This window comes from Bombina bombina, chromosome 2 (genome assembly GCF_027579735.1).
Source record: "Bombina bombina isolate aBomBom1 chromosome 2, aBomBom1.pri, whole genome shotgun sequence".
Lineage (NCBI taxonomy): Eukaryota > Metazoa > Chordata > Amphibia > Anura > Bombinatoridae > Bombina > Bombina bombina.
The window spans coordinates 1,216,828,685-1,216,856,190 of record NC_069500.1 but is presented as its reverse complement, the minus strand read 5'-3'; the positions used below and the strand labels follow the sequence as shown (position 1 = coordinate 1,216,856,190).

At 42.0% G+C, this 27,506-nt stretch overlaps 1 protein-coding gene across 3 annotated transcripts in view; it reads right to left on the bottom strand.

Moving 5' to 3' along the window:
- CLOCK (clock circadian regulator) overlaps positions 1–27,506 on the bottom strand; it is a 482,886-nt gene that overhangs the window by 330,698 nt on the left and 124,682 nt on the right. The gene's annotated exons all lie outside the window — the stretch shown is intronic.

The following is a 27,506-nucleotide window of genomic DNA, read 5'->3' as shown; positions in this document are numbered from 1 at the left end:
ACTTCTTCGCCTCAGAGACAATTCTCTGGTAGCCAAACTGGAGAAATGTGAGTTTGATCAAGTTCAGATCCAGTTCCTTGATTATGTCATCTCAAAGGAGAGTTTTACCATGGATCCTTCTAAACTAACCGCAGTTCTAGAATGGCCTCAACCCACCTCATTAAAAGAACTACAGAGAATCTTGGGGTTCTCCAATTATTACCACAAGTTTATAAAGAACTTCTCCTAATTAGTTGCTCCACTCACTGAGTTGACTAAACGGAACAGAGACTGCAAGAATTGGCCTCCTGAAGCTGTGGATGCCTTCTCTCGCCTGAAAAAGGCCTTTTGTTCTGCTCCTATGCTCCACCATCCTGATCCTTACCTGCATTTCACTTTAGAGGTTGACGCCTCCGAGATAGGAGCTGGAGCAGTCTTAACCCAAAGAGATCCTTTAACCTGCAAAGTGCACCCTGTAGCCTTTTTCTCCAAACGCTTTACTCCTGCAGAGAGGAAATACGATGTGGGTAATCTTGAACTCTTAGCCATTAAGATGGCCCTGACTGAATGGCGTCATTGGCTAGAGGGAACTGCCAACCCCATTTAAATTCTCACTGGTCACAAGATTCTGACGTATCTAGAGACTGCTCATCGACTCAATCCTCAACAGGCTAGGTGGACCTTGTTCTTTTCCTGTTTTAACTTTGTAGTCTCTTATCTTCCTGGAACCAAGAATAAAAAGGCTGACACCCTTTCCCGTTAGTTTCCTCAGTCTAGTGACTCTTCTGAAGCTCCTATCGAACACATCATACCCCCTTCCTGTGTGGTTGCTCAACTTAACACCACTCTACTTCAAAGAATGCAACGTGCTCAGTCTAGAAAGCCGCCTGAAGCCCCCGCGGCTCCTGATATCTTTTTTGTACCTCCGAACCTATACACCCCTGTGCTCATGATAGCAACTATCAGGTCATCCTGGTTTGACAAGAACTTTTAAACTTCTTTCCAAACATGTATGGTGGCCTACCATAAAGTCTGACTCTCAGGATTTTTTGTTACATGTGGTACGACTTCATGGCATTCCGTGAATATTGTTTCTGACAGAGGTCCTCAATTAATCTCTACCTTTTGGAAAGCTTTTTGCAAATTGATTGGAACCACTGATTTCCTTGTCTTCTTGTCTACCATCCCCAGACTAATGGGCTGACGGAGAAAGCCTATATCAAAGCTTATGTTAATTCTTTTTATACCAATTGGTCTGAAATGTTGCCCTTAGCCGAACTGGCAAAGAACACTCATTGGCCCTCTACGATGTTCTCCCTTTCAAGCCGCTGCAGGCTTCCAACCTTGTGTCTTTCCTCTTTCTGCTCAGTCAACAGGGGTTCCTGCTGCAGACCAACATGTTACTAACCTCACTACTCATTGGCTACGTATTTGCTCTCAGTTACGTTTAGCTGTCTCCAGATACAAGAGGTTTGCTGATCATCATCAGGCTACTGTTCGTGCCTTTTTGGTAGGTGAACGTGTCTGGGTCTCTACTCAATATGTTTGTCTACATCAACCCAGTCATAAATTAGGGCCTATGTATATCGGCCCTTACAAAGTCCTTAAAAGACTGTCTCCTGTTGCCTAAAAAGTGATCCTGCCCAGAACCCTGCGCATACACCCAGTCTTCCACATCTCATTGCTCAAGCCCTACATCAAGAACAGATCTTCTCAGCTCTGACCTCCTCCGCTCTTGGTTCATGGTGACCCTGAGTATGAGGTTGCTAAGATCCTGGACTCCAGATAAAGGAGCAGGCAACTGCAGTACCTTGTGCATTGGAAGGATTACTAAGTGGCAGATCGTTCCTGGGTTCCTGCCCGTGATGTGCATGCTCCATCTTTGGTCTCCAGGTTCCATGCTGCTCATCCTTTAAAACTGACTCTTGTTCCCGGAGGGAAACCTTGAGTGGGGGGCTATGTCACGCCGCCAAGCCACCGATTCGTCCGTTGCCATGGACGCTGTGGTGAGCTTCGTGTCGGCGATGATGTCATAGCCGCATGCCTCTTCCTGATGCCGGTCCGGATTCCTCCTGTGGCGCGAATCCTACAGCTCTGTAAGTAACTCACTTACATTCACCTGTGCCCAAGTATAGGTGTTGCTTTGTGTGCTCCTGGGTGCTGTGTTACTTTATGCTGGATTGTCATACTGTTATTGAACTCTGCCTGTCTGACCACTCTGCTTGCTTAACCCCTGAATTGCTGTATTGTCATACTGTTATTTAACTCTGCCTGTCTGACCACTCTGCTTGCTTAACCCTTGAACTGCTGGTTTGCCATACTGTTATTGAACTCTCCCTGTCTGAACACTCTGCTTGCTTAACCCCTGAACTGCTGGATTACCATACTGTTATTGAACTCTGCTTGTCTGACCATTCTATTGGTTTACCCCTGAACTGCTACACTGCTGGATTGCTTTCCTGTTGCCAGACTCAGCCAGTCTTGACCATTCTCTGCTTTCTTCTTATTGCCCTGAAGGACTACCCTGTCTACCGTGAGTACTGCTTACCTCATTTTACTAACTTACTCTGCTCTGGGATATTTCCTATCATTCCACTTGACGCTGGGATAAGAAGACTTCTGGCCAAGTTTGGTCTGATAGAGAGATATCCCACGAGCATTACAGTCTGAGGATGTACAAAAACTGCACCTTTAATCATATTACTGCAGTGGGAGCACTCTAGTCAGGGATAGCTACCACAACTCTTTCCAAAAATATACCGCTGTCCTCTTACACTATGGGGGCCAATATTGGTTTGTACCAGAATATCTCTAATACCAGTTACTCTCGTATAGGCTGCCAAAAGGTAATCTTGGAATTCTGTAATTTGTGAATTACAATTTTTTTTAACACATACCAATGTCTCCGAATAATTCTTTGAAACTGGGAACTTAGATTGTTATAAGTCTAGAAAGAAAAACAATCTCTGATTATCATTCTTTTTAGGTTTACTCCTCACATTTGGTTTCAACTGTTCTCTAGACATACTTAAAACCTCCTCAATTTCTTTATTAATCAAACCACTGTCATATTCTTTATTATTCAAATCACTGTCATATACTCTATCAACAAACAATTGTCCCATCTATTTAAGTCTCATATCAGCTTTATTGTCATCTGACACAATGTGACGTGCTAGCATAAACAGAAACCTAGGAAGGGAATTCCTTAATGACAGGGGATGGGTACTGTTAGTCATTAGGAGGTCATTCTTATTGGTACTCTTTATATATATATATATATATATATATATATATATATATATATATATATAATTCATTCAATCTACCATCCTGTTTAATAACCATAGTATCCAAGAAGGCTAGCCTCTCTTCACTATAGGTCAAATTCAAATGAATCCAAGATGTAGTTCCATTTAATGTATTCAAAAAATCAAACAGACTCTCAATGTCACCCACCCATAAGTCAAATATATTGTCACTATAGCACCACAATGTGGTACCATATTGCAAAAATAGTTAATTCTCATAAACCAGTTTTTCTTCATAGATTTTCATAAAAATATTGGCTTATGTGGGGGCAACATTGCTGTACCCTGCTGTTGCAAATAGAATTGGTCCTAAAACAACAAATAGTTGCAACAAAGTACTATATCAAGTAAATGAATAATACATTCTCTCTCAGCATTTGTAAACCATTTTGAATATGCAACTACTTTGCTCACAGCCTCAACTCCACAATCATGACCAATGGAAGTATAAAGGCTGGAGACACCCAAACTAAATAGAATACACTTATACAGAGGAATGGAAATTTCATTCAATTTATTTAGAAAGTCACCTGTATCCTTAATGTATGATTGAGATTGCATAACAAAGTTTCTTAGAATACGATTCAAATATACTGAAAAATTCTAGAACACCAATCCAGGACTAGTATCCTTGTGGGCTTATTTATGATGGCGAGATGACTCACTGTGTGCTTGACAGAATAACAGAACATATATCTAATATTAGGAGGAAAAATAATAAGTAGCTGTTCATTTCATGCAAGCACGTCATAGTGTTAGCCAACATAGGTTTCAAATCATAGAACAGGTTTCTCCATTTCAGAGAGGGGTGATAGAGGGCAATGTCTTAAGCAAAGGGAGTCCTTTTGGATTTTTCATTAAAATGTGTTGATACCAATGAGTATGAATAAAGATTATGATCTGTCTGTATTTTTGTGATAAGATTGTGCTTCCATAATTGGTATATACTCAATGATATAATTTAGTTTTATTAATTATTGTTTATTTTTGTACAGCTTTGTAATAATGTATAGTGTATGATGTATAGGAAAGAGTTAATTGACCCCAGGAGGCATGTCCTTTGGGATTCATGGGGAGGAAATGCGATGTAGTATGTAGGGCATGATTAAAGGGACATTATACACCAATTTACACAACTGCATGTAATAGACACTACTATAAAGAAGAATATGAACAGATACTGATATAAAAAACATAAATTATGCTTACCAGATAATTTCCTTTCCTTCTGTATGAGGAGAGTACACGGCTTCATTCCTTACTTGTGGGAATACAGAACCTGGCCACCAGGAGGAGGCAAAGACACCCCAGGCAAAGGCTTAAATACCTCCCCCACTTCCCTCATCCCCCAGTCATTCTGCCGAGGGAACAAGGAACAGTAAAAGAAATATCAGGGTATAAAAGGTGCCAGAAGAACAACGAAAAAATAAAAAATGTAGGTCCGCCCAACGGAGAATATGGGTGGGGGCCGTGGACTCTCCTAATACAGAAGGAAAGGAAATTATCTGGTAAGCATAATTTATGTTTTCCTTCTTAATATGAGGAGAGTCCACGGCTTCATTCTTTACTTGTGGGAAACATATATCCAAGCTCAAGACACTGAATGAACGGGAGGCGGACCCTATTCTGGGGGCACCACAGCCTGCAAAACCCTTCTTTCAAAAGCTGCTTCATTCTCAAAACCCAAGAGGGAACCACAGTTCTAGATGAATGAGTTTTAAACCTCTGAGGAAGCTTGCGTCCTGCTGACTCTGTAAGCTAAGCGAACAAGCTCCTCCACCAGAAAAACAAGGAAGTGGCCAAAGTTTCTGGCCCCTTACACTTCTCAGAATAGACACAAAACAAAGAAGAAGTTCGACAAAAACTCCCTTGTAGCCTGAAGATAGAACTTCAAGGCCCTAACCACATCCAAGTGAAGAAATAACCCCTCCTTCAAAGAAGGAACCACAATCTCGTGATTGATGTTATGATTTGAAACAACCATAGGAAGAAAAACTAACCCAGAGAACAGCCCTAGCCGTATGAAAAAACTAGGTAAGGGTCCTGACCTTGCAAGACAGCAAACTCAGAAACGCTGAAGCAATAACAATAGAAAAAAGAAAACCTTTCAAGACAGAAAGACTTAATATCAACTCCATGCATAAGCCCAAACAGAGCCATCTGAAAAACTTAGAACAAGAAGTAAACCCCAGAGAGGAGTACTGAATCTAAACACAGGCCTGAACTCATCAAAACCTGAACAATACTGACATCTGGAAGCTCTGTGAGCCTCTCGAGCAGAAAGATAGATAGGACCCAAACCTATCCCCTAAGAACATTCTGGAGAAAAGAAAGGATCCCAAAAAAAACATGGCCTGATGCCAGGAGAATCCCCGCTCTACATACCATAAGAAGTAGGTTTTGCACCCCTTATGATAGAAGCAACTATACACCAGCCTATGAATTAAGCCGAGAGTATCAACACTCCAATTAGAAAAACCTCTCTTGGCTAAGACTAAGCGAACAATTCGCACTTCCACGCAGTTAGCCTCAGAGAGTCCAGGATGTGAAGAACACAAGGGTCCAGCAACCGCAGATTCCTGAAACAAGGTCCATAAAGGCAAAGCCCCTAAACTGCGACATAACTCTAGATATAAACGAAGCAAACCGTCTCACAGACGGCTGCTCCTGCTAAGATCGACCCTCCACCACAAAGAGCGACATGGCCGAAGAGATAAGGTTAAAATAAACCCTCTAAGGAAAACTAGAAGTCTAGCATATTCAGGCTGAAAAAGCCGGAGCCCCACCTGGGTTCAAAACCACCTTCTGCTACAGAAGCGGAGGAGCTAACCTGCACCTGAAAGTCTTAAAGAAGACTGCACCAGCAGGATTCAAACTCCAAGCCTTCAGCTTTCTAGGCAGGGTAGCCATCCCTTAGTCCACTTAGTCCTGCTGAAGAGTGGCTCATAGAGCGGGTCGCTGACAAAGAGCCGACGTGAGTTCCACCCACCACGAGACACCGCCCCCCCGATAAGCAGGAGGAACTCTCCTTCTTCAAAATAGGGTCTCCCCACTAAGAGGTTCCAACCAAAACAAACCCAGAAGACTAAATCCTCCAAGCAGAATGCTCGCTGAGGAACTAAAGGAATAATCGGAAGGAAACTCCTAATCCACGGACCTCCCTAGGACACTCTCTACCCACGGACAAGGAAGCGACAAGGACAAAACCGTTCCGGGAGAATCTAAGAGAAACATTTCTCAGAACAGAGAGATCTCAAAGGAACACTGGGAATTGATATCCCCCACCGGTATTCCATGTAAGTCTGTTAAGGCGGAAACACTAACATCATGTCAAACTCACGGCCTCGGCTGTGTCTATCACTCACCACCCCCGCGTCACAAAGACCAGAAGGGGGTTGGAGGACATAACCCAAATAATAAATTTGCAAGAACTCCAGATTAATAGAAAGCTGCCACAGCAGGATTCAACGCTAAGCCTTTAGCTTGCTAGACAGGGTACCCTAAAACAAAACAGCATACAGATCCACCCTGGTGTCAACACCAGCAACTTAGGTCTAGATCCAACTCTGAGGATCGAAAAGACACGAGAAAATCCCTAAAAATCTCTTAGCAGACGAAGGTAAGAAACCAAGAAAAGCTGAGACCCGGGAACTACGTTAAAATCTGGATGCAGGATACTATACTGCCACCTGATACCCCAGATCCCAAGAAGGATCAAAACGATGTTTACTGAAAAATACGATTCCTAAGAACCAAAGGAAGGGAGAACCTTACGTTCTCGAGCGAAAGAAGAACTGATAAGGTCTGCATCAATATCATAGAACCCAATTAGGACGGGAAGACCCTCCCCCTATTAGGGTATGCACCAACAGCGAGAGAAAATATCTTGCAGTGAGAAAGATACCGGAACAAAGACTCCAAAGGTCCCTAGTCTTCTCTAACCATACAACTGTCCAGAAAGGAAGCCTATTTCCGGTCTCTAGGAAACCTAGATCCATATGATCCAGTATCAAGCACCCATCCCAGATAATACCTAAACAGGTCCAGCCTGTTAACTAGGATAGATGGGCCTGCTGTACCTGAACCGGAATCTAGACGAAAAAACTCCTTTTCCTAAGTAGAAAGAAGGAAAACAGACCTAACTTGTATCCACAACAGGTCTCGCCTGTCATCTAGGATACGACGTGTCATCTAGGATACGACGTATCTTCCAGTACACTCCCGTGCTAAAAAGGAAAACTTCTTAAGTTCCAGCTAAGCTAGAACAACTGAGACATTAAATTAATTAAGCTCCAAGACGTAAACATTTCCTCTAAAATATCAGGGGAACTATCAACCCCAAGGAGAAAAACATAATTTATGTAAGAACTTACCTGATAAATTAATTTCTTTCATATTGGCAAGAGTCCATGAGCTAGTGACGTATGGGATATACAATCCTACCAGGAGGGGCAAAGTTTCCCAAACCTCAAAATGCCTATAAATACACCCCTCACCACACCCACAATTCACTTTAACGAATAGCCAAGAAGTGGGGTGATAAAGAAAGGAGTAAAAAGCATCAACAAAGGAATTTGGAAATAATTGTGCTTTATACAAAAAAATCATAACCACCATAAAAAAGGGTGGGCCTCATGGACTCTTGCCAATATGAAAGAAATTAATTTATCAGGTAAGTTCTTACATAAATTATGTTTTCTTTCATGTAATTGGCAAGAGTACATGAGCTAGTGACGTATGGGATAGCAATACCCAAGATGTGGAACTCCACGCAAGAGTCACTAGAGAGGGAGGGACAAAATAAAAACAGCAACTTCGCTAAAAATAAATAAATCCACAACCCAAATTATCAATTTCCTTATATGGCAGTTTCAGGAATGGAAAAAAATACAAACAGCATAGCCCTTTGACATAGAAAAAGGCAAGAGGCAAATAAAAACATAATTTATGCTTACCTGATAAATTTATTTCTCTTGTAGAGTATCCAGTCCACGGATCATCCATTACTTGTGGGATATTCTCCTTCCCAACAGGAAGTTGCAAGAGGATTGCCCACAGCAGAGCTGCTATATAGCTCCTCCCCTCACTGCCATATCCAGTCATTCGACCGAAACAAGACGAGAAAGGAGAAACCATAGGGTGCAGTGGTGACTGTAGTTTAATTAAAATTAAGACCTGCCTTAAAAGGACAGGGCGGGCCGTGGACTGGATACACTACAAGAGAAATAAATTTATCAGGTAAACATAAATTATGTTTTCTCTTGTTAAGTGTATCCAGTCCACGGATCATCCATTACTTGTGGGATACCAATACCAAAGCTAAAGTACACGGATGATGGGAGGGACAAGGCAGGAACTTAAACGGAAGGAACCACTGCCTGTAGAACCTTTCTCCCAAAAACAGCCTCCGAAGAAGCAAAAGTGTCAAATTTGTAAAATTTTGAAAAGGTGTGAAGCGAAGACCAAGTCGCAGCCTTGCAAATCTGTTCAACAGAGGCCTCATTTTTAAAGGCCCAGGTGGAAGCCACAGCTCTAGTAGAATGAGCTGTAATCCTTTCAGGGGGCTGCTGTCCAGCAGTCTCATAGGCTAAGCGTATTATGCTCCGAAGACAAAAGGAGAGGGAGGTTGTCGAAGCTTTTTGACCTCTCCTCTGTCCAGAGTAAATGACAAACAGGGCAGATGTTTGACGAAAATCTTTAGTAGCCTGTAAGTAAAACTTCAAGGCACGGACTACGTCCAGATTATGCAAAAGACGTTCCTTCTTTGAAGAAGGACTAGGACACAATGATGGAACAACAATCTCTTGATTGATATTCCTGTTAGAAACCACCTTAGGTAAAAACCCAGGTTTGGTATGCAGAACTACCTTGTCTGAATGAAAAATCAGATAAGGAGAATCACAATGTAAGGCAGATAACTCAGAGACTCTTCGAGCCGAGGAAATAGCCATCAAAAACAGAACTTTCCAAGATAAAAGTTTAATATCAATGGAATGAAGGGGTTCAAACGGAACTCCCTGAAGAACTTTAAGAACCAAGTTTAAGCTCCACGGGGGAGCAACAGTTTTAAACACAGGCTTAATCCTAACCAAAGCCTGACAAAATGCCTGGACGTCTGGAACTTCTGCCAGACGCTTGTGCAAAAGAATAGACAGAGCAGAGATCTGTCCTTTTAAAGAACTAGCTGATAAGCCTTTGTCCAAACCCTCTTGGAGAAAGGACAATATCCTAGGAATCCTAACCTTACTCCATGAGTAACTCTTGGATTCACACCAATAAAGATATTTACGCCATATCTTATGGCAGATTTTCCTGGTGACAGGCTTCCGAGCCTGTATTAAGGTATCAATGACTGACTCGGAGAAGCCACGCCTTGATAGAATCAAGCGTTCAATCTCCATGCAGTAAGTCTCAGAGAAATTAGATTTGGATGATTGAAAGGACCTTGTATTAGAAGGTCCTGCCTCAGAGGCAGAGTCCATGGTGGAAGAGATGACATGTCCACTAGGTCTGCATACCAGAGTATTCGGTCATCAAAGTATTGATGACCGAATCAGAGAATCCTCACTTCGATAAAATCAAGCATTCAATCTCCAGCAAGTCAGCTGCAGAGAAATTAGATTTGGTTGTAGGAAAGGACCTTGAATGAGAAGGTCCTGTCTTAATGGAAGTTTCCACGGTGGCAGAGAGGACATGTCCACTAGATCCGCATACCAAGTCCTGCGTGGCCACGCAGGCGCTATCAGAATCACTGATGCTCTCTCCTGTTTGATTTTGGCAATCAGTCGAGGGAGCAGAGGAAACGGTGGAAACACATAGGCCAGGTTGAAGAACCAAGGAGCTGCAAGAGCATCTATCAGCGTTGCTCCCGGGTCCCTGGACCTGGATCCGTAACAAGGAAGCTTGGCGTTCTGGCGAGACGCCATGAGATCCAGTCCTGGTTTGCCCCAACGATGGACCAGTTGAGCAAACACCTCCGGATGGAGTTCCCACTCCCCCGGATGAAAAGTCTGACGACTTAGAAAATCCGCCTCCCAGTTCTCTACGCCTGGGATGTGGATTGCTGACAGGTGGCAAGAGTGAGACTCTGCCCAGCGAATTATCTTTGAGACTTCTAACATCGCTAGGGAACTCCTGGTTCCCCCTTGATGGTTGATGTAAGCCACAGTCGTGATGTTGTCCGACTGAAATCTGATGAACCTCCGTGTTGCTAACTGAGGCCAAGCTGGTTACAATCGTCCAATCTGGCCTGCGATAGGTCATACCCTTGGACAGATGGACCCGAGAAAGCCACCAGAGAAGAGAATCTCTGGTCTCTTGATCCAGATTTAGTAGAGGGGACAAATCTGAGTAATCCCCATTCCACTGACTTAGCATGCATAATTGCAGCGGTCTGAGATGCAGGCGCGCAAATGGCACTATGTCCATTGCCGCTACCATTAAGCCGATTACTTCCATGCACTGAGCCACTGACGGGCGTGGAATGGAATGAAGGACACGGCAAGCATTTAGAAGTTTTGATAACCTGGACTCAGTCAGGTAAATTTTCATCTCTACAGAATCTATAAGAGTCCCTAGGAAGGAGACTCTTGTGAGTGGTGATAGAGAACTCTTTTCCACGTTCACTTTCCACCCATGCGACCTCAGAAATGCCAGAACTATCTCTGTATGAGACTTGGCAATTTGAAAGCTTGACGCCTGTATCAGGATGTCGTCTATATACGGAGCCACCGCTATGCCTCGCGGTCTTAGAACCGACAGAAGTGAGCCCAGAAACCTTGTAAAAATTCTCGGGGCAGTGGCCAACCCGAAGGGAAGAGCTACAAATTGGTAATGCCTGTCTAGAAAGGTAAACCTTAGGAACCGATGATGATCTTTGTGAATCGGTATATGAAGGTAGGCATCCTTTAAGTCCACTGTGGTCATGAACTGACCCTCTTGGATCATGGGTAGGATGGTCCGAATAGTTTCCATTTTGAAAGCTGGAACTCTGAGGAATTTGTTTAAGATCTTTAGATCCAAGATTGGTCTGAAGGTTCCCTCTTTCTTGGGAACCACAAACAGATTTGAATAAAATCCCTGTCCTTGTTCCGTCCGCGGAACTGGATGGATCACTCCCATTACTAGGAGGTCTTGCACACAGCTTAGGAATGCCTCTTTCTTTATCTGGTTTGCTGATAACCTTGAAAGATGAAATCTCCCTTGTGGAGGAGAAGCTTTGAAGTCCAGAAGATATCCCTGAGATATGATCTCCAACGCCCAGGGATCCTGAACATCTCTTGCCCACGCCTGGGCGAAGAGAGAAAGTCTGCCCCCCACTAGATCCGTTTACGGATAGGGGACAGTTCCTTCTTGCTGTCTTGGGGGCAGTAGCAGGCTTTCTGGCCTGCTTGCCCTTGTTCCAGGACTGGTTAGGTTTCCAGGCCTCTCTGGAATGAGCAACAGTTCAATCTTGTTTTGAAGCGGAGGAAGTTGATGCTGCTCCTGCCTTGAAATTTCGAAAGGCACGAAAATTAGACTGTTTGGCCTTTGATTTGGCCCTGTCCTGAGGAAGGGTATGACCCTTGCCTCCAGTAATGTCAGAAATATTTTCCTTCAAGACAGGCCCGAATAAGGTCTGCCCCTTGAAAGGAATGTTGAGTAATTCAGACTTTGAAGTCACGTCAGCTGACCAGGATTTAAGCCATAACGCCCTACGAGCCTGGATGGCGAATCCGGAATTCTTAGCCGTTAGTTTAGTCAAATGAACAATGGCATCAGAAACAAATGAGTTAGCTAGCTTAAGCATTCTAAGCTTGTCAATAATTTCATTCAATGGAGCTGTCTGGAAGGCCTCTTCCAGGGCCTCAAACCAGAATGCCGCCGCAGCAGTGACAGGCGCAATGCATGCAAGGGGCTGTAAAATAAAACCTTGTTGAATAAACATTTTCTTAAGGTAGCCCTCCAATTTTTTATCCATTGGATCTGAAAAAGCACAACTGTGTAGTGGCGTCTATTGGAAACATTTTTCTAATTACAGGAGGTGGGGAAAAGGGCACACCGGGTCTATCCCACTTCTTGCTAATAATTTCTGTAAGCCTTTTAGGTATAGGAAAAACGTCAGTACACACCGGCACCGCATAGTATCTATCCAGCCTACACAATTTCTCTGGAATTGCAACTGTGTTACAGTCATTCAGAGCAGCTAATACCTCCCCAATCAATACACGGAGGTTCTCAAGCTTAAATTTAAAATTAGAAATCTCTGAATCAGGTTTCCCCGAGTCAGAGATGTCACCCACAGACTGAAGCTCTCCGTCCTCATGTTCTGCATACTGTGACGCAGTATCAGACATGGCTCTAACAGCATTTGCGCGCTCTGTATCTCTCCTAACCCTAGAGCTATCGCGCTTGCCTCTTAATTCAGGCAATCTAGATAATACCTCTGACAGGGTATTATTCATGATTGCAGCCATGTCCTGCAAGGTAATCGCTATGGGCGTCCCTGATGTAATTGGCGCCATATTAGCGTGCGTCCCCTGAGCGGGAGGTGAAGGGTCTGACACGTGGGGAGAGTTAGTCGGCATAACTTCCCCCTCAACAGAACCCTCTGGTGATATTTCTTTTATAGATAAAGACTGATCTTTACTGTTTAAGGTGAAATCAATACATTTAGTACACATTCTCCTATGGGGCTCCACCATGGCTTTCAAACATAATGAACAAGTAGGTTCCTCTGTGTCAGACATGTTTAAACAGACTAGCAATGAGACAAGCAAGCTTGGAAAACACTTTAAAACAAGTTTACAAGCAATATAAAAAACGTTACTGCGCCTTTAAGAAACACAAATTTTCCCAAATTTTGAAATAACAGTGAAAAAATGCAGTTACACCAACGAAATTTTTACAGTGTATGTAATAAGTTAGCTGAGCATTGCACCCACTTGCAAATGTATGATTAACCCCTTAATACCAAAAACGGAATAACAAATGACAAAAACGTTTTTTAAACAGTCACAACAACTGCCACAGCTCTACTGTGGCTTTTTACCTCCCTCAATACGACTTTTGAAGCCTTTTGAGCCCTTCAGAGAAGTCCTGGATCATGCAGGAAGAAGCTGGATGTCTGTGTCTGTAATTTTTGCTGTGAAAAAAAACGCCAAAATAGGCCCCTCCCACTCATATTACAACAGTGGGAAGCCTCAGGGAACTGTTTCTAGGCAAAATTCAAGCCAGCCATGTGGAAAAAACTAGGCCCCAATAAGTTTTATCACCAAACATATGTAAAAAACGATTAAACATGCCAGCAAACGTTTTAAAATACACTTTTATAAGAGTATGTATCTCTATTAATAAGCCTGATACCAGTCGCTATCACTGCATTTAAGGCTTTAATTACATTACTTCGGTATCCGCAGCATTTTCTAGCAAATTCCATCCCTAGAAAAATATTTTAACTGCACATACCTTATTACAGGAAAACCTGCACGCTATTCCCCCTCTGAAGTTACCTCACTCCTCAGAATATGTGAGAACAGCAAAGGATCTTAGTTACTTCTGCTAAGATCATAGAAAACGCAGGCAGATTCTTCTTCTAAATACTGCCTGAGATAAACAGTACACTCCGGTACCATTTAAAAATAACAAACTTTTGATTGAAGAAATAAACTAAGTATAAAACACCACAGTCCTCTTACGACCTACATCTTAGTTGAGAGTTGCAAGAGAATGACTGGCTATGGCAGTGAGGGGAGGAGCTATATAGCAGCTCTGCTGTGGGTGATCCTCTTGCAACTTCCGGTTGGGAAGGACAATATCCCACAAGTAATGGATGATCCGTAGACTGGATACACTTAACAAGAGAAAATGGGGTCTTAAAGTATGACGCACAAAAACGTCACACTCGCGTCATAGATGACGCAACCTTGTGAAGACGCCGGAAATGACGCACAAAAACGTCACACTCGCGTCATAGATGACGCAACCTTGTGAAGACGCCGGAAATGACGAATTTGGGTCAATGAACGTAACTTTGCGCCAAAAAATCTCACACCAAGAATGATGCAATAAGCTTTAGCAATTTGCGCCCTTCCGAGCCTAATTCTGCCCGCGAATTTAAAAGACATTCAATTTGAAAAAGAGACTATACCCCAGGTAAGAAATAAATTTTCATAAAAAAACATTTCCCAGATATGAAAGACAGTCTGAAAAAGGAAATATACTGAAAACGTGATTCATGGCAAATATAAGTACAATACATATATTTGCAAACCATAGCTGAGAGTGTCTAAGTAATGAAAACATACTTACCAAAAGACACCCATCCACATATAGCAGATAGCCAAACCAGTACTGAAACGGTTATCAGTAGAGGTAATGGAATATGAGAGTATATCGTCGATCTGAAAAGGGAGGTAGGAGATGAATCTCTACGACCGATAACAGAGAACCTATGAAATAGATCCCCGTGAGGAAAACCATTGCATTCAATAGGTGATACACCCTTCACATCCCTCAGACATAAACTGTACTCTGAGAGGAATCGGGCTTCAAAAAATGCTGAGAAGCTCATATCAACGTAGAAATCTTAGCACAAACTTACTTCACCAACTCCATAGGTGGCAAAGTTTGTAAAAATTGAATTGTGGGTGTGGTGAGGGGTGTATTTATAGGCATTTTGAGGTTTGTATATCTCATACGTCACTATCTCATGGACTCTTGCCAATTACATGAAAGAAAACTATAAGTTTCCACCGGAAGACTCTAAGATCTCGACCATCAAAGTCAATAGAGTCAAAAATCACATGCGACAAAAAACGTCTTTCTAAGAAGAGTTTCTAAAACAATCCAGAGCTAAAAAAAAAAAAAAATATCCAGTACGGAACAGAAAGAAAAAAGCTGAAAAAGGAGTGTGAAAACAAAAACAGGTCCTGCCTGTTATACGACACAACCCCCCATAGAGCTCCGAACTGGGATTATAAATAAACAATAAAACAAAAAGTAAAACAAGACAACAAGGAATATTCCATCCTCCACTCGTCTAGTTAAGATCGTTATCTGATTTAGGGTACAGTGAGTCAACTGACAGAGCAGTACTAGAAATCTCTAACATCACCAAAACTTCTCTCAGAAGTAAACAGAGGCATGCTAATCTAAAAAAAACGTGACCGTTACTGGTCACATGGTGCTCATGCAGGAACTGCCCCTGCTAAGGAAGAAGTGCGCCATCTTATCTAAAGAAAACTGAGCAGCTCTCAAAATGATATAACCTGTATGTTCCGTATCAGCCTAAGAGCCCAAACGTTCTTACATATAAGCAGTCAAAATCACATAACAAATATAATTAAAAAACCCCACTGTTCAATAATCCCCCTCAGAAGATAATAACCCTTGATTCCATAAAGATGAAGGAGTCCACCTGTTACCCTGTCTTCTTATCATTAACATGTGTGTAAAGTAATGAAACAATTTTACCGGAATCTATGTCATGGAACAGGTGACACAGTCCTTCAAGTTTGACAGATTGTAGCAGCGCTTCTGACATGGACTTGAGTGAAGAAAGCAGACAGCAAAACTCGTCAACGCTGATTGCTTAAGGAACTGTTAATATGAGTCTGGATAGGTTCACAGAAATACTCTCCCTGAATCTCTGAGAGGCTGACAAGACTACTTAAAACTCCAGTCCTATTTCGAAGAGTACTACCCTCCATAAGGAACTACTCCAAAATCTCTGACACTTCTCTGCTAACTTCCTGTGACGAAAGGCAAAGAATGACTGGGGGGATGAGGGAAGTGGGGTAGGTATTTAAGTCTTTGGTTGGGGTGTCTTTGCCTCCTCCTGGTGGCCAGGTTCTGTATTCCCACAAGTAAGGAATGAAGCCGTGGACTCTCCTCATATTAAAAAGGAAATCCAGTTTAAACCTTTTAAAAGCTTACTAAGAAGCTCATAATTAAGCACTATTGATGAGGTTAGGCTGGGACACCCACTAAAACATAAATTATGCTTACCTGATAATTTCATTTCTATCTGTGGGAGGAGAGTCCACTGCTTCATTCATTACTTGTAGGAAATAAGAACCTGGCCACCAGGAGGAGGCAAAGACACCACAGACAAAGGCTTAAATACCTCCCCCACTCCCCTCATCCCCCAGTCATTCTGCCAAGTGAACAAGGAACAGTAGGAGAAATATCAGGGTATAAATGGTGCCAGAAAAATTAAATAAAATTTAGGTCCGCCCACCGGAGCAAACGTGTGGGAGCAGTGGACTCTCCTCCCACAGATGGAAATGAAATTATCAGGTAAGCATAATTTATGTTTTCCATCTTAATGGGAGGAGAGTCCACTGCTTCATTCATTACTTGTGGGAACAAATACCCAAGCTATAGAGGACACAATTAAAAAAATGGGTGGGCAAAAGGAGGCGGACCCTATACTGAGGGCACCACAGCCTGTAAAACATTTCTCCCAAAAGCTGCTTTCTGCCAAAGCAAAAACATCAAATGTGTAAAATTTTGCAAAAGGCCCAAGAAGAGGCCACAGCTCTAGTTGAGTGAGCCTTAATTCTCTGAGGAGGCTTATGTCCCACTGCCTCATAGGCAAAACGGATAATGCTCCTCAACCAAAAGGCCAGTGAAGTGGAAGAGGCCCTCTGCCCCCTATGCGTCCCCCAATACACCACAAAGACGAAGTCTGTCTGGAATCCTACATGGCCTGAAGGGAAAACTTCAAGGCTCGAACCACATCCAAGTTATGAAGTACAAAAAAGTCACCAAAATGTAACCATCAGTAAGATAGTAACAAAAAACAAAGGCGCCCTCCACAGGCTGTCGAGAGGATAGATGATCACCAGGGTCAGCTCTTTTTAAGAGTGGATGGAAAATCTGAGAAAAAAAATGAAAGAGAAGAAGGTGCTCCAATGGTGCAGAATGTTAAAACACAGCTAGATCTTTCCCAGAAATGATCCCCTTACAAATAAATGGGTACCCACACACGGAGCGCACTAAAATGCAGTGCTATTTTTGCAGGCTGGAGTATTCAGAGCCCACCCGCTAGCTCCCACCAGATTCAATGTGATCTTGAGTCTGGCATGAAAGAACAAAAAACATAATTTATGCTTACCTGATAAATGTATTTCTCTTGTAGTGTATCCAGTCCACGGATCATCCATTACTTGTGGGATATTCTCCTTCCCAACAGGAAGTTGCAAGAGGATCACCCACAGCAGAGCTGCTATATAGCTCCTCCCCTAACTGTCATATCCAGTCATTCGACCGAAAACAAACAGAGAAAGGAGAAACCATAGGGTGCAGTGGTGACTGTAGTTTAATTAAAATTTAGACCTGCCTTAAAAGGACAGGGCGGGCCGTGGACTGGATACACTACAAGAGAAATAAATTTATCAGGTAAGCATAAATTATGTTTTCTCTTGTTAAGTGTATCCAGTCCACGGATCATCCATTACTTGTGGGATACCAATACCAAAGCTAAAGTACACGGATGATGGGAGGGACAAGGCAAGATTAAGCGGAAGGAACCACTGCCCGAAGAACCTTTCTCCAAAAAACAGCCTCCGAAGAAGCAAAAGTATCAAATTTGTAAAATTTTGAAAAAGTGTGAAGCGAAGACCAAGTCGCAGCCTTGCAAATCTGTTCAACAGAGGCCTCATTTTTGAAGGCCCAGGTGGAAGTCACAGCTCTAGTAGAATGAGCTGTAATCCTTTCAGTGAGCTGCTGTCCAGCAGTCTCATAGACTAGGCGTATTAGGTTCCGAAGCCAAAAGGACAGAGAGGTTGCCGAAGCTTTTTGACCTCTCCTCTGTCCAGAGTAAACGACAAAAAGGGAAGATGTTTGACGAAAATCCTTAGTAGCTTGTAAGTAAAACTTCTAGGCACGGACTACGTCCATATTATGTAAAAGACGTTCCTTCTTTGAAGAAGGATTAGGACACAATGATGGAACAACAATCTCTTGATTGATATTCTTGTTAGAAACCACCTTAGGTAAAAACCCAGGTTTGGTACGCAGAACTACCTTATCTGCATGAAAAATCAGATAAGGAGAATCACATTGTAAGGCAGATAGCTCAGAGACTCTCCGAGCCGAGGAAATAGCCATCAAAAACAGAACTTTCCAAGATAAAATTTTAATATCAATGGAATGAAGGGGTTCAAACGGAACTCCTTGAAGAACCTTAAGAACCAAGTTTAAGCTCCACGGAGGAGCAACAGGTTTAAACACAGGCTTAATTCTAACCAAAGCCTGGCAAAATGCCTGAACGTCTGGAACCTCTGCCAGACGCTTGTGCAAAAGAATAGACAGAGCAGAAATCTGTCCCTTTAAGGAACTAGCTGATAATCCTTTGTCCAAGCCCTCTTGGAGAAAAGACAATATTCTAGGAATCCTAACCTTACTCCATGAGTAATTCTTGGATTCACACCAATAAGGATATTTACTCCATATCTTGTGGTAGATTTTCCTGGTAACAGGCTTTCGTGCCTGTATTAAGGTATCAATGACTGACTCGGAGAAGCCACGCTTTGATAGAATCAAGCGTTCAATCTCCATGCAGTCAGTCTCAGAGAAATTAGATTTGGATGATTGAAAGGAGCTTGTATCAGAAGGTCCTGTCTTAGAGGCAGAGTCCATGGTGGAAAGGATGACATGTCCACTAGGTCTGCATACCAAGTCCTGCATGGCCATGCAGGTGCTATCAAAATCACAGATGCTCTCTCCTATTTGATTTTGGCAATCAGTCGAGGGAGCAGAGGAAACGGTGGAAACACATAAGCCAGGTTGAAGAACCAAGGCGCTGCTAGAGCATCTATCAGCGTCGCTTCTGGGTCCCTGGACCTGGATCCGTAACAAGGGAGCTTGGCGTTCTGGCGAGACGCCATGAGATCCAAATCTAGTTTGCCCCAACGATGAATCAATTGAGCAAACACCTCCGGATGGAGTTCCCACTCCCCCGGATGGAAAGTCTGACGACTTAGAAAATCCGCCTCCCAGTTCTCCACGCCTGGGATATGGATTGCTGACAGGTGGCAAGAGTGGGACTCTGCCCAGCAAATTATTTTTTAGACTTCTAACATCGCTAGGGAACTCCTGGTTCCCCCTTAATGGTTGATGCAAGCCACAGTCGTGATGTTGTCCGACTGAAATCTGATGAACCTCAGTGTTGCTAACTGAGGCCAAGCCAGAAGAGCATTGAATATCGCTCTTAACTCCAGAATATTTATTGGAAGGAGTTTCTCCTCCTGAGTCCACGATCCCTGTGCCTTCAGGGAGTTCCAGACTGCACCCCAACCTAGAAGGCTGGCATCTGTTGTTACAATTGTCCAATCTGGCCTGCGAAAGGTCATACCCTTGGACAGGTGGACCCGAGACAACCACCAGAGAAGAGAATCTCTGGTCTCTTGATCCAGATTTAGCAGAGGGGACAAATCTGTGTAATCCCCATTCCACTGACTCAGCATGCATAATTGCAGCGGTCTGAGATGTAGGCGCGCAAATGGCACTATGTCCATTGCCGCTACCATTAAGCCGATTACCTCCATACACTGAGCCACCGAAGGGCGCGGAATGGAGTGAAGAACACGGCAAGCATTTAGAAGTTTTGATAACCTGGACTCCGTCAGGTAAATTTTCATTTCTACAGAATGTATAAGAGTCCCTAAGGAGGAGACTCTTGTAAGTGGGGATAGAGAACTCTTTTTCTCGTTCACTTTCCACCCGTGCGACCTCAGAAATGCCAGAACTATCTCTGTATGAGACTTGGCAACTTGAAAGTTTGACGCCTGTATCAGGATGTCGTCTAGATACGGAGCTACCGCTATGCCTCGCGGTCTTAGAACCACCAGAAGTGAGCCCAGAACCTTTGTAAAGATTCTCGGGGCTGTAGCCAACCCGAAGAGCTACAAATTGGTAATGCCTGTCTAGAAAGGCAAACCTTAGAAACCGATGATGGTCTTTGTGAATCGGTATGTGAAGGTAGGCATCCTTTAGGTTAACTGTGGTCATGTACTGACCCTCTTGGATCATGAGTAGGATGGTCCGAATAGTTTCCATTTTGAAAGATGGAACTCTGAGGAATTTGTTTAAGATCTTTAGATCCAAAATTGGTCTGAAGGTTCCCTCTTTTTTGGGAACCACAAACAGATTTGAATAAAAACCCTGTCCTTGTTCCGTCCGAGGAACTGGATGGATCACTCCCATAATTAGGAGGTCTTGAACACAGCGTAGGAATGCCTCTTTCTTTATCTGATTTGCAGATAGCCTTGAAAGATGAAATCTCCCTTGTGGGGGGGAAGCTTTAAAGTCCAGAAGATATCCCTGAGATATGATCTTGAACATCTCTTGCCCATGCCTGGGCGAAGAGAGAAAGTATGCCCCCTACTAGATCCGTCGCCGGATAGGGGGCCGTTCCTTCATGCTGTCTTAGAGGCAGCAGCAGGCTTTCTGGCCTGCTTGCCTTTGTTCCAGGACTGGTTAGGTTTCCAGGCCTGCTTAGATTGAGCAAAAGTTGCCTCTTGCTTTGAAGCGGAGGAAGTTGATGCTGCACCTGCCTTGAAATTTCGAAAGGCAAGAAAATTAGACTGTTTGGCCTTTGCTTTGGCCCTGTCCTGAGGAAGGGTATGACCCTTACCTCCAGTAATGTCAGCAATAATTTCCTTCAAACCAGGCCCGAATAAGGTCTGCCCCTTGAAAGGAATGTTGAGTAATTTAGACTTCGAAGTCACGTCAGCTGACCAGGATTTAAGCCATAGCGCCCTACGCGCCTGGATGGCGAATCTGGAATTCTTAGCCGTTAGTTTAGTCAAATGAACAATGGCATCAGAAACAAATGAGTTAGCTAGCTTAAGTGTTCTAAGCTTGTCAATAATTTCAGTCAATGGAGCTGTATGGATGGCCTCTTCCAGGGCCTCAAACCAGAATGCCGCCGCGGCCGTGACAGGCGCTATGCATGCAAGGGGCTGTAAAATAAAACCTTGTTGAATAAACATTTTCTTAAGGTAACCCTCCAATTTTTTATCCATTGGATCTGAAAAAGCACAACTGTCCTCAACCGGGATAGTGGTACGCTTTGCTAAAGTAGAAACTGCTCCCTCCACCTTAGGGACCGTTTGCCATAAGTCCCGTGTAGTGGCGTCTATTGGAAACATTTTTCTAAATATAGGAGGTGGGGAGAAAGGCACACCCGGTCTATCCCACTCCTTGCTAATAATTTCTGTAAGCCTTTTAGGTATAGGAAAAACATCAGTACACAACGGCACCGCATAGTATTTATCCAGCCTACACAATTTCTCTCGTACTGCAACTGTGTTACAGTCATTCAGAGCAGCTAATACCTCCCCAAGCAATACACGGAGGTTCTCAAGCTTAAATTTAAAATTAGAAATCTCTGAATCAGGTTTCCCCGAATCAGAGACGTCACCCACAGACTGAAGCTCTCCGTCCTCATGATCTGCATATTGTGACGCAGTATCAGACATGGCCCTTACAGCATCTGCGCGCTCTGTATTTCTCCTAACCCCAGAGCAATCGCGCTTGCCTCTTAATTCAGGCAACCTGGATAATACCTCTGACAGGGTATTATTCATGATTGCAGCCATGTCCGGCAAGGTAATCGCTATGGGCGTCCCTGATGCAATTGGCGCCATATTAGCGTGCATCCCCTGAGCAGGAGGCGAAGGGTCTGACACGTGGGGAGAGTTAGACGGCATAACTTCCCCCTCGTCAGAATCTTCTGGTGATATTTCTTTTATAGTTAAAGACTGATCTTTACTGTTTAAGGTGAAATCAATACATTTAGTACACATTCTCCTATGGGGCTCCACCATGGCTTTCAAACATAATGAACAAGTTGTTTCCTCTGTGTCAGGCATGTTTAAACAGACTAGCAATGAGACTAGCAAGCTTGGAAAACACTTTAAACAAGTTTACAAGCAATATAAAAAACGTTACTGCACCTTTAAGAAACACAAATTTTTGCCAAAATTTGAAATAACAGTGAAAAAAGGCATTTACACTAACAAAATGCTTACAGTGTATGTAACAAGTTAGCAGAGCATTGCACCCACTTGCAAATGGATGATTAACCCCTTAATACCAAACACAGAATAATAACTGACAAAAACGTTTTTTTTTTGTTTGTTTTTTAAATAGTCACAACAACTGCCACAGCTCTACTGTGGCTTGTTACCTCCCTCAAAAACGACTTTGAAGCCTTTTGAGCCCTCCAGAGATATCCTGGATCATGCAGGAAGAAACTGGATGTCTGTGTCTGTAATTTTTGCTGCACAAAAAAACCCCTCCCACTCATATTACAACAGTGGAAAGTCAGGAAACTGTTACTAGGCAGAATTCAAGCCAGCCATGTGGAAAAAAACTAGGCCCCAATAAGTTTTATCACCAAACATATATAAAAACATTAAACATGCCAGCAAACGTTTTATATTACATTTTTATAAGAGTATGTATCTCTATTAATAAGCCTGATACCAGTAGCTCTCACTGCATTTAAGGCTTTACTTACATTAGTTCAGTATCAGCAGCATTTTCTAGCAAATTCCATCCCTAGAAATATATTAACTGCACATACCTTATTGCAGGAAAACCTGCACGCCATTCCCTCTCTGAAGTTACCTCACTCCTCAGAATATGTGAGAACAGCCATGGATCTTAGTTACTTCTGCTAAGATCATAGAAAACGCAGGCAGATTCTTCTTCTAAATACTGCCTGAGATAAACAGTACACTCCGGTACCATTTAAAAATAACAAACTTTTGATTGAAGAATAAACTAAGTATAAAAAACCACACTCCTCTTACGACCTCCATCTTGTTTGAGGCTTGCAAGAGAATGACTGGATATGACAGTTAGGGGAGGAGCTATATAGCAGCTCTGCTGTGGGTGATCCTCTTGCAACTTCCTGTTGGGAAGGAGAATATCCCACAAGTAATGGATGATCCGTAGACTGGATACACTTAACAAGAGAAATGGGGAGGGAAACAGGGAGACTCCAATAGTGCAGATGGTCACTAATGCTTTCAAAGCCCCCAATATGTGCCCCTTCTGTGATGGAATACTCACATATGCTGCGCACTATAAAGCAGTGTAAGTAGTGCAAGCTGGTATATCAGAGTCTACCAGCTGACTCACTCCAAAGAACAGGATCCACAGTCCAGCAAAGGATATGAAACCCCAAAATAAAGCTCACAAACCAATAAAATAAATTAAAATATCCCAAGGCAAGGTATATATTTTATTAAAAAGTAGTATAAAAACAATACAAGAAATTCTGCTACGCTTTTCAAGATGCTGCTGGCACCTTTTCATCAGGCAGTGATAAGTGAAATATACAAAACACACACTATATATACAGCACAAACATTATACATTGATTAAAAACACATTGTGTGCACATGTTGAAGTTGAGTCACATGATCTAATCACAGACAGGTTACAGCTGCTTATAATATGATGACTTAAGCAAAGAAAACCCATTTTAGTTTGCAGACCTGAATACATAGTGAGCAGTATTAAAAGTCCATATATAAATACATATATCAAACAACACATTCTAAACATAAAAAACATTTTCCACAATCAGAAACAAAGACTCCCTGTTGCCAGGATGTAGTATACAAACATATATATGTATACATGCATCATCAGTATAAGATCAGCCCTTAAAGAGCCCCCTATAAGGCGAACACCACCGTATAGTAGTAATTGTATACAGATAGAGCTGCCTCCTTGATAAATATAGAAGATGACAATCCATATTCTTCTTATAAGTCCACCCTGCGAGCTGGCAGCCTGAAATAGGTAAACAGAAGCACGCTCAATCCAGTAAGTGTAACGGTGTCATAGCAACACACCTCTCAAATTGTGACGTCACTTCACCTAAACCAATCAGTAATCGCAAGGCGGCGTCACACACAACACTATGGGACCAAACTTGACACAAATAGCCATCACAAACACCCAATGCGTTCATATTTAAAGCACAAAATATTGGGCCCCTGTGTGTAAAGTAATGGCAAATATGTCCAGTAAACAAAAATGGAGACCTAATCTGGCACTCTTGGTTACAGAAAAATATGTCCATTGTCATAGCAACGTTATACATAAGGGCGTATCTATGGCTACTCAAAAATAGCATTGCTTGAAAAGATACATAGATATGGGGAAAAGAAACAATATACACACTCTCTAGATATCCCTATACATATAGCCACATTGTCAGCGCTATATGTAAACAAATTAATTGAAATCATATCATACAGAACATACGACAATGGTAGAGTAATCTTAAATGCAACATGTATTCTCAAAAGATTAATCACCAATCTATAAAGGAAAGGTGCATATTAGACTGAATACTAAATTCAGTCTAATACTATACAAATAACAATGTTAGAAAGGACAAAACCTCCTCTATTGGCATGTTTACCAAATCATTACAAAAAAGAGAGAAACTATTGGAAAGCTGCCAGATCTAAATTCTCATTTAATCCCTCAGGGAATAGTGTCTTGAGCTTCCAGATTCAATAGGTCTCCCTTTGTCGCAACCTAGTAAATCTATTATAACGCACAGATTTTGGGATGAATTCTATATGGACAATATGATATGTATTATCTTTACCCACATGCATGAGTGTACTATGTTGTGACACACTTTGTTTATTAAAGTTATGTTTAATGTTTCTATGGTGTTCTCCCCATCGTGTTCTCAAACACATACTGCATTCCACAAATGCATGATATTAAATAAACAACATATATGCTTTCACATGTCATCCGGGTCTTAATCTGAAATATTTCTCCAATCGTATTGGATCTAAAACTTGTCTCCTTGTGTCCAATATGGTCACATGTCTGGCATCTACTCTTAGCACATTTGTAGACTCCCTTCTTAAGTTTCAAAAAACCAGAAGACTGATGATGTTGTCCCTTAGTCTCAGGCCTTCCTTTTGATGTCACAACCTTACTGAGGGCTAAACAACTTCTTAAAGTAGGGTCCCTCCTAAAGATACATAACGGTTTATTCCCTACAATTTCTTTAAGAATTGGATCATTCTTTAAAATGGGCCAGTGTTTTTCTATAGCCAGGGCGATATCTCTATAATTGCTATTAAATTGAGTTATAAGTTATAAATGTTGGTACATCCTCATATTTATTTACTTTAGATGATTTGGCTTTGAGCAATTCATCCCTATTTTTTTTAGAGAGGCCTTACTCATGCCCTGTGAGATAATTTTATGATTATACCCTCTCTATTTGAATCTGTTAGATAGAACTTCAGCTTCTTTAACAAAATCACTTTCTCTCTTACAGTTTCTATGAATTCTACAGAACTGGCTGTATGGTACATTGTTCAGCCATCTCGGGTGGTGATTGCTTCTTTTGTCTATATAGCTGTTGCAATCAACCTCCTTAAAGAAGGTTTTGGAATAAATACTTCCATCATTATCCCACTCCAGAGTGACATACAAAAAATCCACACTGTCACTTCTGATATTATGAGAAAAAGAAATTCCATAATCATTATTATTCAGATAACCTACAAAACTCTCAGCCTCTTTGGTAGTACCATTTCAGATAAAAATTAGATCATCTATGTAACGGTCATAGAGGACGACGCTCGCTCAGAGTTCAGAAGGGGTACATATGGTGTATCTCAAAGTATCCCATAAATAGATTTGCAAAACTCGGGGCGAACGTCGTCCCCATGGCCGTTCCACAAATTTGCAAAAAGAAGGAGTCCTGGTATACAAAGTAGTTATGTTTTAACACAAATAAAAAATCATCAAGTAGAAATTCCCTTTGTCTTTCCGGCATATAAATATCCAATTCTAAGAAATATCTAACAGCCTTAAGACCAATACTATGTTGAATATTCGTATATAAAGCGGCTACATCACAGCTAATCCAAATGCTATTCTGTAATTTCTCCAATTGAATGGCACCTAATTTGTTAAGTAGGTCAGTGGTATCCCTAATATAAGAATCCAAATTTACCATGATCCTTTTCAGGAAAATGTCAATATAACAAGAAAGATTATACGTTAAGCAGCCAATTCCTGAGATGATGGGTCTCCCAGGGGGATCAATAAGACCCTTATGGATTTTCGGTAGATGGTAATAATATGCCACGCTGGGTTTAATAGGTACTAAAAATTGTTTTTCCTTTTTATTCAATACCCCCTGGGAGTACCCATCATAAATTAATTTTATCAATCCCTTTAAGGAGTGGGATCAAAAGCTAGAATTTTATAGTAAGACTCATCTTTTAGCAAACGATCTGCTTCTTTCAAGTAGTCAGTTCTATTTTGAATAACTACCCCCCCACCCTTGTCCGCCTGTCTAATGATAATATTGTTATCTGATATCAAATTAGAGATAGCTTTCCGTTCAAATCTATTAAGATTACGTTCATCAAGATTATAATTCTTGATACCTTCCAAGTCACTTAACACTAAATTTCTAAATACCTCCAAATAAGAGTTAGATGGCACACTAGGGCTAAAACTAGATATAGGTCTCACCTCAGTATGTATTACATCATTACACATATGCTCCCATAAATCGTATGGCTAAAATTGATATAATTTGTGGGCTCTCTCTCAGCCATATCATTAGTTAGAATCGCCTTGCAGTTGGACCCTTTGAGTTTCTTTACTGCAAAATATCGTTGAATATTCAATTATTTGAATATTCAAATTTCAACGAATAGATCAAACATATTGTGGGAATTAGATGGAATGAAATTAAGAGCCCTTCCTAAAACCCCTATCTCTGTATTATTTAACTGACGACTGGACAGATTGAAGATTCCCTTCTTCAATCTCTCCAGTTTGGTCTTTTTGCGGGTCTTACCCCTTCCTCTGTTACCCCGTTTACGAAAGGTCTTTTTCGTGGGGTTCCTTGATCTTGAGATCTCATTTCCAGATCCCTTTTCCATACTGGTGTTGGGGACCAGAATTTTTTCTGTCGTTACCTCCAGATGATTTGTGGAATTGCTGCTGTTGTTCTGCTCCTGATCCTACTTAGGTATACTGTTTACTTTACATGCCTGTAGGAGATGAAAGCAAATACAAGTACCTCTCATATAATTTGATGTATAAACTGGTACATAATTGTCCAAAAGGGACTTACACTGCAATATTCTGCAAATGAAGGCAGAAGCGCCTACTGAGCAACAGCACTAAATGAACTATTTTCTATCCTAGGGA